This window comes from Megascapheus bottae, chromosome X, assembly GCF_031878675.1.
Source record: "Megascapheus bottae isolate mThoBot1 chromosome X, mThoBot2.hap1, whole genome shotgun sequence".
Taxonomy (NCBI): domain Eukaryota; kingdom Metazoa; phylum Chordata; class Mammalia; order Rodentia; family Geomyidae; genus Megascapheus; species Megascapheus bottae.
Window position 1 is genome coordinate 35,677,771 of NC_143547.1, and position 10,054 is coordinate 35,687,824.

General features: G+C 39.8%; 1 pseudogene; it reads left to right on the forward strand.

Annotated features, from left to right (window-relative positions):
* The first annotated feature begins 5,227 nt into the window (after positions 1-5,227).
* On the forward strand, positions 5,228-6,013 carry LOC150040835 (nuclear inhibitor of protein phosphatase 1 pseudogene; annotated as a pseudogene).
* The last annotated feature ends 4,041 nt before the right edge of the window (positions 6,014-10,054 follow it).

Here is a 10,054-nt window from a genome sequence, read left to right on the forward strand (position 1 = left end):
AAAAATAACATAATTTTAAAGGGCTTGTGAGAGTGGCACACTCCTTTTTGCTTTTCTCTTTTTCTCCATGTAAGGAAATAAGAAGTTTCTTTCTCAACAAACCAGATTCTGACACTTAAATAATCTTCGAATCTTAGCCTCCAGAATTAGGAGAAATAAATTTCTGTTCTTTATAGATTGCTGAGCCTCACATATTTTCTGTAAGAGCAACACAAAACATTTAATGCATGCACATTTATTTTGACATTACACTAGGGCACTCTGACAGCCCCCACATCTACTTCGATATTTCTCTATATATGTGTTATTACAAAAACATGCAGCACTCACATACATGCACACTGCCTTGCAAATATGGACATCACAAATACCAATACTTCCTGAAGGGAAGACTTTAGTATTCCTATAACAAAGCAGTGCTGGAAGGCTGAGTAGAAAAAAAGCTAGAAATGGAACTGTGGCTCAAATGGTGGTAAAGGGCTAGCCTTGAGCAATTAAGCTCAGGGATAACACCCAAACCCTGAGTTAACGACCCCGAACCAGCACACAAAAATAATTTCTAGAAATATCCAAAAGGAGAAATATAAACAATTTAAATTCAAAAAACAATTCGAGTATAGGGCTGGGATGTAGCTCAGTGGCAAAGCACTTCCCTACAAAATGCCAATGTGCTGGGTTCAACTCCCAGTACCAAAAAATAAAAGACAAAAATATTTTTAAAAAGGAGGGGGAGAGGGTAGGGAAAGGGGGATAAAAACATGAGGAGTATTGAGGTTTGAGAAGTTATGTACCAACTACTTGATGAATGCAGCTGTAACCCCTCTATACATTATCCCAACAATAAAATACAATAAAAAATACACCCTTCCTCCTCTAATCCTTCTACCACCACTATCACCACTGGCTTCTGTGACTCACTGGCGTTAGTTTAGTCACTTGCCAAAGGTCATACAGTCAGTGGGGAATATGTGTGTGTGTGTGTGTGTGTGTGTGTGTGTGTGTGTGTGTGTGTGTGTGTGTGTGTGTACTAGTCCTGGGGCTTGAACTCAGAGCTTAGGTGATGCCTGTAAGCTTCCTTTGCTCAAGGCTAGTGCTCTATCACTTGAGTCACAGCTCCACTTCCAGCTTTTTGGTAGTTCATTGGAGATAGGACTCTTACAAACTTTCCTTCTCAGGCTGGCTTTGAACCAGAATCCTCAAATCTCAGCCTCCTGTGTAGCTAGGATTAGAGGTATTAAGTATCAGGTGCCTGGAAGGCAATTAAATTTTTTAAACTCTGGTAGTGTTAGTTTTTTATTAAAGAAAAATTTCTTCCATAATTAGGTGTTTTGAGAATAAGTCTCTTTTCTTAAATAATATACAACAAAATGGACTAAAACAGTTCAAGATCAGATGTTTTATCAAATTCATTTTTAATATAAGGAGAGAGAGAAGAGAGATAGGAAGATGCAGAGGGAAATGAAGAAGGAGAGGGAGGAAAAGGAGAGGACAGAGAGGTGGGGGAGGGATAGAGAAATAGAACGATGACAATTTTGTATAATTTATGCCTCTCCCAACTTGCAGCAGTGTCTCTCTGCTACCATATCTGTGGTCTTGTGAGTCTATACTCATGCTCTTGCAGGTGAGAATATTGTCCTTCTATTCTGAATAATACAGGCATCAAATGGTTGTCATACCTGCCATAGATTATCATTTTGATCTAGGCAATATTCCATGTATGGACTTAAAGGTTTTGTCTTACAAGACTTTCTCTGAAAGCAGTCTTCTATTATTGAAGGAAAAAAAGATGTGACTACAGTACTTAGCCAAATGTAGTGTGAAAAATAAGTATGGTTCATGTCTGACACATTCATCTTGACACACCTCTCATTTTCCCAGGAAAACTGTAATCTACCTGGTACCAGGCACTAATTGGCATATTTAAGGCACCGTACCAATATGAAGATTAAAATAAAGGCATTTTACCAAACTGGGTGCCCACGGCTCACACCTCTAATCCTAGCTACTCAGGAGGCTGGGATATGAGGATTGCGGTTCAAAACCAGCCCTGGCAGGAAAGGCCATGAGATGTTTATCTCCAACTAAACACCAGAAAACTAGAAGTGGTGCTGTGGCTCAAGTGGTAGAGGGACAGCCTTGAGATGAAGAGCTCAGGGACAGCACCCAGGCTCAGAGTTCAAGCCCCATGATTGACCAAAAAAAAAAAAAAAAACCAACCAAAAACATTTTACCAGATCTTCAAGTGCAGTATCTCTTGCAAGTTAATATCTTTTTAGGTGTTCCTCTGAAGATCTTACATGCGAATCATGAACCTTCAAAGGAAATTTATGATACTATTCTGTTTCTCCAACTCTCTTCACATAAACGCCCTACACACACACACACACACACACACACACACACACACACACACACACACAATGGGAAAAAGGCAGTAATCATATTGAAATAGCAGAATAGGATGCCTTAAGCTCTTGTTTACCCATGGGAACATAAAGCAACTGCCAGAAGCTGCTTGAACTAATTTTGTAGAATCTCTGTAAAATAATCTAAAGTAACTTTAGCAATTATGAAATAAAGCAAAAGGAAAGAATAAAATCTTCAAACATAAGAAAAGCTTTGTGATATTTTTACTCACCCTTACCCAGTTCTTCTCAACCGTTTTTATTCTTCAGAAACTGTAACCCGGTCCCTAGTTTTTCCTCTTCAACTGGAGAGAGAAAAGCAGACCTTATTTACAAATTATCGTGTAACTCTGTTCTGACCTTGTTGGAAATAACTACAGGAAAGACTTGCTCATTTTTTGTCTCACATTAGTCAGAATATACACGGGAAAAAAACTGGTATGTACCACGAAAAATCTGAGAGGCACGTCTTAAGTGGTAGAGCTCTAGCAAAGCAAACAAGCCAAGCAAGCATGAGGTCCTGAGTTCAAATCCTAACAGTGCAAAAAATAAACGCTATAAGGACTACAAACCTGTAGGTGTCTAGGGAAAAACATTGTGATTTAATAATATAATAGGCCATCTAGGCTCACAAAGAACAACAAAGGGTCCCACTACAGCTCTTAGGCCCCAGATTGCACAGGCTTTGCAACTCTTTGACCATGTACCAGTGGCTGATGTGAGAGCCTATGATTAAGAAGTCAGACCTGACTAGATACATTCAGGCAAAAGCTGGACAACTTCATTTCCAAAACAGAAAATAATGCTTCAGAAAAAAGTGACTATCAAACCTACTAGAATCTTATCTGACAAAACAGTTTGAAGAATTCCTAGGCACCTACAATAATTACAAAAACCTGCTTTGGGACTGTGTAAAAGACTTGACAAGATCACCTGTTCAGAACATGATAATCACTGGATCAAACTATCAGACACCTTTCCTTTTCCCTCATTTTATTAGCAGCTTTCCTGCACTGATCTTCCCAATACCTGGAAGAAAGAAACATTGGCCTACGAACTGATAGCCACTAGTATCCAACAATGACAAACAAGTGCATTCAACACTCACTATATGCCAGACGTTCTGGTGGGCATTTTAAATGGATTCTCATAACCACTGTACACTTAGGTTATGATTTCATTTTTCACAAGGGAAATATGTGGAATAGAGAAAGAAAATTCTCAATTCTTGGAAATGTTCAATTCTTTTCAAATCATATGACCAGAAAGTGGAAAGTCTATAATGTGGATGCAAATCCATATCTACAGCCCTCATTGCTAACAACTGTGCTAGTATTTCCTATACTTAACTAATCATTTCTTTCTCATCTTCACTCTTTCAACAAAAACCATTAGAATGGTTGCCTTAACCCAGCCCCTTTAATGCCTACTCTCTTTCACTGGATTTAAGAATTGTGCTGGACTGGAGGTGTGGCTCAAAGGCTTGATCACCAGCCATAATAAGCAGGCAAGCTGACCAAGTGAGAGATCTCTAAGTCCCAGAGAGGTCACTGAGTTCAAGCTCCAAGTCCCAGAAAGGTCACTGAGTTCAAGCTCCAAGTCCCAGAAAAGTCACTGAGTTCAAGCTCCAAGTCCCAGAAAGGTCACTGAGTTCAAGCTCCAAGCTCCAGGGAGCGTGTGTGTGCATGCACACATGCACAACACACACACACACACACACACACACACACAAATTGTGCTAACCAGAGATTAAATTTTTTGTAGAAGGAACTGAAAACAAGAACATTCAAGTATAACATTGTTTCTAAAGCAAATTTGTTTTTTCGCAGGAAATGAAAACATGTACATCTCTACTTAGGGGACAATAAGCACTAAAAAAAAGAAGCAGCTTTCTACTCTTTGATATAACCTTTGACTGATACAAATGGAGGGAAGATAAATGGAATTAAAGCAAGTGGGCAGTTGATTAAGTCACTTGAAACAACTACCTCCAAATTCCATCTGCTTTTTACCTCTATTCCAGTAGATACATCCTAGCTGGAAGGAGAAAACCTGGGAAGAAGAGAGCTTATCCAACTCTGCTCCCTATACCTATAATTTACATATCAGTAAATTCTTAGTAACATCTACTTCAAGTTATTCATCAGTAAAGATAATTTTAAAGCACTCATTCTATAAAAGTTGGGGATTAATTACATTAAAATGATCAGATTAGAGAAACATCAGTAGTCTCATTTAGTTGTACAGCATAGATTGGGTTCTCCATCTACAGCAACTGCAGCTTGACCCGGTCAGAACACCAGATCACCTCTTCTCAAGTTTTCATTTTCTTGTTTCTACTTTCCATCTTTAGGAATTTGATTGCTCTATGTTTCTCACAGAGGTGGAACAGTAGTGGAATCATTACCATATGTCCTTTTCTAACTGGCTTATGTCACTTACATAATATTCAAAAGAATTATCCATGCTGCAGCATATGCCAGAATTCTCTATTTTTTGTTTAGTAATATATGGCCATAATACTCAGAAGGTTATATATATATATATATATATATATATGCAGGTTATCCATTCAAGTTAATGAACAGGGGGATTTTTTTTAATATTACTCCTATGAAAACAGCTATTACAGTATCTCTTATTTGGGAGAGAAATTCTGATTTGTGTGACTTTATGGACAACAAATCTTGCTCTTGAGTTCACCTGCTCTGGACTACCACAAGCATCTGAAAAGACTTTTCCTGATTGGCCACAATAGCACACAGAACACTTTATTATGTCACATTCAGTCAGAACCTCATAAACATCAGTAATTTCCCACTGATTCTGGTCTTGCCTCATTCACAAGAGCCCGTACTCTGAGTAAGAAGCCTCAAACATTGCCATCCGCTGTGGAAGAAAGGAACATGGGTGAAGATTATGAACTGAAGAACTTCGTTGGACTTCTAGAAGAGGAAAATGAACTCGATAATCTGACGAAGTTCAATACTACCCACAACAAACGTATCCCAACCCTCCCCACTGAAGAGGGAAATCTAACCATTGAGAAACCAAAGAGGAAAAGGAAGAACTCACGGGTAACTTTTAGTGAAGATGACGAGATAATCAATCCTGAAGATGTTGAACCCTCACTTGGTTGCTTCCGACACAGAGGGAGAATGGCGATGACCCTGGTGAAGAAGAGGCGGATTGAGGCCCCTAGCTCCCTGAGCTCTAAAGAGTTAGGAAGACCTACGTATCCCATCAATGACGGACTCTTTAGGGGCCTGCCTCCCTCGCAGAGTGAAGCAAGCACCCAGCCATATGACTTCCAAGAAACAACATTCATCGGTGACTTGCCCATGCGATATTTGAACCTTGCCCCAGATATGGACTTGACTCTGGTTGTACCATGGGTAGAGAACATGAACTCCACATCAACTCCAGCAGGCCAGGAACCTGAAGCAGGAAACGAACCAAAGAAGAAATATGCAAAAGAGGTTTGGCCAGGCAGCCGGGCAAAGAACCCACACCTTCCCTACTGATTTGTTATCATCGGTCATAGAGAAGGATGGGATTTCCCGGGGCATTGGGTGGGTGTCAAAAATAAAGAACTAGGGAGGAACATTTCCATGTGTGCAGTATGGTCTTTCAGAGCGTCTCTGGGATCCTAAACCACATAATATTGAGACTTTGGGTGGGGTTAAAATATCTCATAAACTCCTATCTTGAGAATATTTTTAAGGGTTTCATCTGTGCTTTTAAGGAAATGGCCCTGGTTATTTTCCCCTCATGTCTGTCTCCTTCCTAGGATGATCCTTGGGTGAAGTCACATGACTTCATATTGAATCCAGACCTAGTGAAGTAAAATGGCTTCACAAGATCCAAATGATTTGGATCTGTATCTGATTTGGTAAGCACAGAAAAGGGAGACAAAGGGTGAACCAACTCAGCAGTGAAACCCAGTAGACATTGCTGGAAATGAACTATACAACTTGGGGAAGGGAAAGTTTGGAGGGGAAAAAACTAGGAGAAAATGAGGGAGGGGGTAACACTGTTCAAAAAGAAATGTGTAGGACCAGGAGTGTGGCCTAGTGGTATAGTGCTGGCCTAGCATGCAGGAAGACTCAGATTCTATTCCTTGGTACCTGATACACAGAAAAAGCCAGAAGTGGTGCTGTGACTAAAGTGGTAGAGCTCTAGCCTTGAGAAAGCCCAAGGACAGAGCTCAGGCCCTGAGTTCAAGCCCTGTAATTGGCAAAAAAAAAAACAAAGAAATGTACTCTTTACCTGATTTTTATAAATGTAACCCCTCTGTACATCACCTTTAAAAAATTTTTTTTAAAGTTGAAACTGATCCCAGGTTGATCAGTTAAGATTTAAACTCCAAAGTGTTTTCTTGGGTCAGTGGTTTTGAGATCGAAAAGTCAGGATTTTCTCTTTTGTCCTTACTGTTGGAGATACAACACTTTGATTTCACTTCATCTGTGATCTGTGCCAAGGCAAGTGTTTACACTTTTAAACTTACAGTATTTCAACTTTACCTATTTCCAACCTAAATCACTCCATTGCCGAAAGTTTTAAAATTTAATTTTAGAGCACTCTTCACTCTCTAAGGAATTAGTTTGCCTTTTGTTTATGCTATGAAAGCAGTTTTTAAAGACTGTGACTGATTAGGGAAAATGAAATTTAAAAGGAAAAGATTTTACTCTAACCAGGTGTCAGTGGCTCATGCCTAGCTACTCAGGAGGCTGAGATCTTAGGATCAAAGTTCAAAGCCACCCCGGGCAAAAAAGTCTGTGAGACTCATCTCCAATTAACCACTAGAAGACTAGAAGTGACACTGTGGCTCAAGTGAGCTGAAGAGCTCAGGAACAGAACCTATGCCCAGAGTTCAAACCTCACAACTGACAAAAAAGAGACTTTACTCTGTAAGAACCTAGTGCCTCTTAAGAGAACATTTTATCTTTTGGTTTGGAGGCTCGTTCTCCCTGGATTGAGTAATGACCCCACAATTCCATAAATATGCTAATAACTGAATTTTTAACCTCAAGTGGGCAAATTTTATGGTTTATAAAGTGTGCTTTTATGAAATTAATGCTAAAATATCTAAGATGCAGAGCAGACAAAGTGACCATGGTAGTCACCACAGTGCAACTTCACAGTGAAAAGTTGAAAACCATTAAATCATGAAATGAGCCAAACCTGTCCTTTAATCTCAGAGGAATTCATAGGCAGGAAGGAAGTCAAGCAAAACACAGGGTCTTGAACTCTGGGCCTGGGCATTGTCCTTAAGCTCTTCAGCTCAAGGTTACTGCCCTACTCCCGGAGCCACAGTGCCACTTCTAGTTTTCTAGTGGCTAACTGGAGATAAGAGTCTCAGTTCAGGGAGAGAGTGAAGAATGGAACAGAGATTTAGAGAAGTACTTCATCAGAGAGAGTTGGGCACTAGTGACTCATACCTGTAATCCTAGATACTCAGGAATCTGAAATGTGAGGACTGAGATTCAAAGTCCATGGGATTTGATCACCAATAAACTACTTAAAAAAAAGCTTGGAGTGGCACCTTGGCCTCAACTGGTAGAGAATCTTGAGCAAAAAGCTCAGAGACACCCCCCAGATCCCCCAGGTCAGGCACCAATAACAAAAACAAGAGCCTCAGACTGAAATCCCTCCTCTAGACAGTACTATCTCTCAAGGAGATGAGAACCAAATGGCTACCATTACAGGAAAGGGAAGGAGGGAGAGAGGAAGAGGAGAGATATAAAGTCACATTGAAGAGAGGTGATATGAGATACACCCAAACAACCCACACACATGAAACGAGAACAGTATAGAGAGGTTTAACTTAAGCATCCTCCCCAATGAACAGAAACACCAGCCATGTGCCTCCATTAGGGCATCTCACAATCTTCTCTGAGTCAGCTTGGAGGTTTGCCAATCTCACTGAGGTTTTTTTGTTTTTGTTTTTGTTTTCGTTTTTTTGTCAGTCAAGGGTCTTGATCTCTGGGCCTGGGCGTTGTCCTTGAACTCTTCAGCTCAAGGCTACTGCCCAACTCCTGGAGCCACAGTACCACTTCCGGTTTTCTAGTGGCTAATTGAAGATTAGAGTTTCACGTTCTTTATTGCCCGGGCTGGCATTGAACCAAGATCATCAGATCTCAGCCTTCTGAGTAGCTAGGACTACAGGCGTGAGTCACTGCACCCAGATTAATCTCACTGAGTTTTATTCTCAGTCCCTTTCCTCTGTATAGGCACAATGGAGTGGAAGGACCTGAGAAAATGCAATATGAATACAGCATGCATTTCTGATTGCCCGAGTTGGGATCCCTAGTCTCTGATTGCTCAAAAAACTGACAGAAAGACATAAAACAGGGCATTGATAAGTATAGTGTGATGAATTCATGCAGCAGAGGTGTGGTTTAGATTCAGTATGAGGGTTAGGGCTTCTTCCCACTCAATAGCCAATAGCCAATGCAGAAAATGGCTGTCCAACTAAAGAACTGGAGGTTGAGGGTTACTGAAGCTCTATTTGAAATACCTTCTAGAAGAACTGGAGACAATCTTCAAGTTTAGAAAATGGTCAAATACACCATGATATACTCAAGCCATCAAATTTGATGCCGCTGTATCACCAACACCTGTGAACAATCAATAAGTATTTGTTTCATGAATGAATCCAGATGGAGCAATGAATAAACTGGAAAGGGGTTAAGAGCCATACAATTTAAAGTCTTCTACAATGCAAAAAATTATAAAGAATAATGCTAGTTAGCTATCTTTATAACAATCCTATAGGATAGGTTCTATGATGATTCCATTTACAGATGAGAAATCACACACTTGGTGAACCACATAGCTATTACATAAAATACTATGGGCAAGGCTGACTCCACAACATATGCTTTCTACCCACTACAGTTCACTGTCAGTCCATTACAAAAAGGGACAGAAAAGTAGATCAGGTGGTTCAGAAGGGCAACAGACAATGAACAGGAAACATGAAAACGTCAATCTTATTAACAATTAAAAACAAATCATGGTATCACTGGATTCAACTTTTTAAACTAGTAACAAATTGTATTGGTGAGTGTGAGAAAATACAAAACAGCATACAGAATAGGGATGTGTAACATGTGCACAAAGCAAATTAGCAGTATCAAAAATTTGTATTTTTTGACTCAGAAATATTTCTTTCTTTGTAGGATGTTACCATATAAAAAATACTCCTGTGCTGAGCTGGGCACTAGTGACTCACACCTGTAATCCTAGCTACTAAGGAGGCTGAGATTTGAGGATCACAGTTCAAAGCTAGTGCAGAAAGAAAAGTATGTAAGACCTTTATCTCCAATTAACCGCCAGAAAACCAGAAGTGGATCTGTGTGGCTCAAAGTGGTAGAGTAACAGCTTTCAGCAAAAAGAGCTCAAGGAGAATGCCCAGGCCCTGAGTTCACACACCACAACCAATGGAAAAATAAAATAAAAACTTTTGTGCATGCCCAAAGCTACTTATTGCAACATTATAATAGAGGAGAAAAATCCCAGGGAATAACCTAAATTTCCACCAATAAGAAAGTGTTTAAATAAATTATAGTACATCCACACCTCTATAATTCCATCAACAGTGAATTTATATGAAAAGAGTTCTAAGGTATACTGGTATAAGGCCA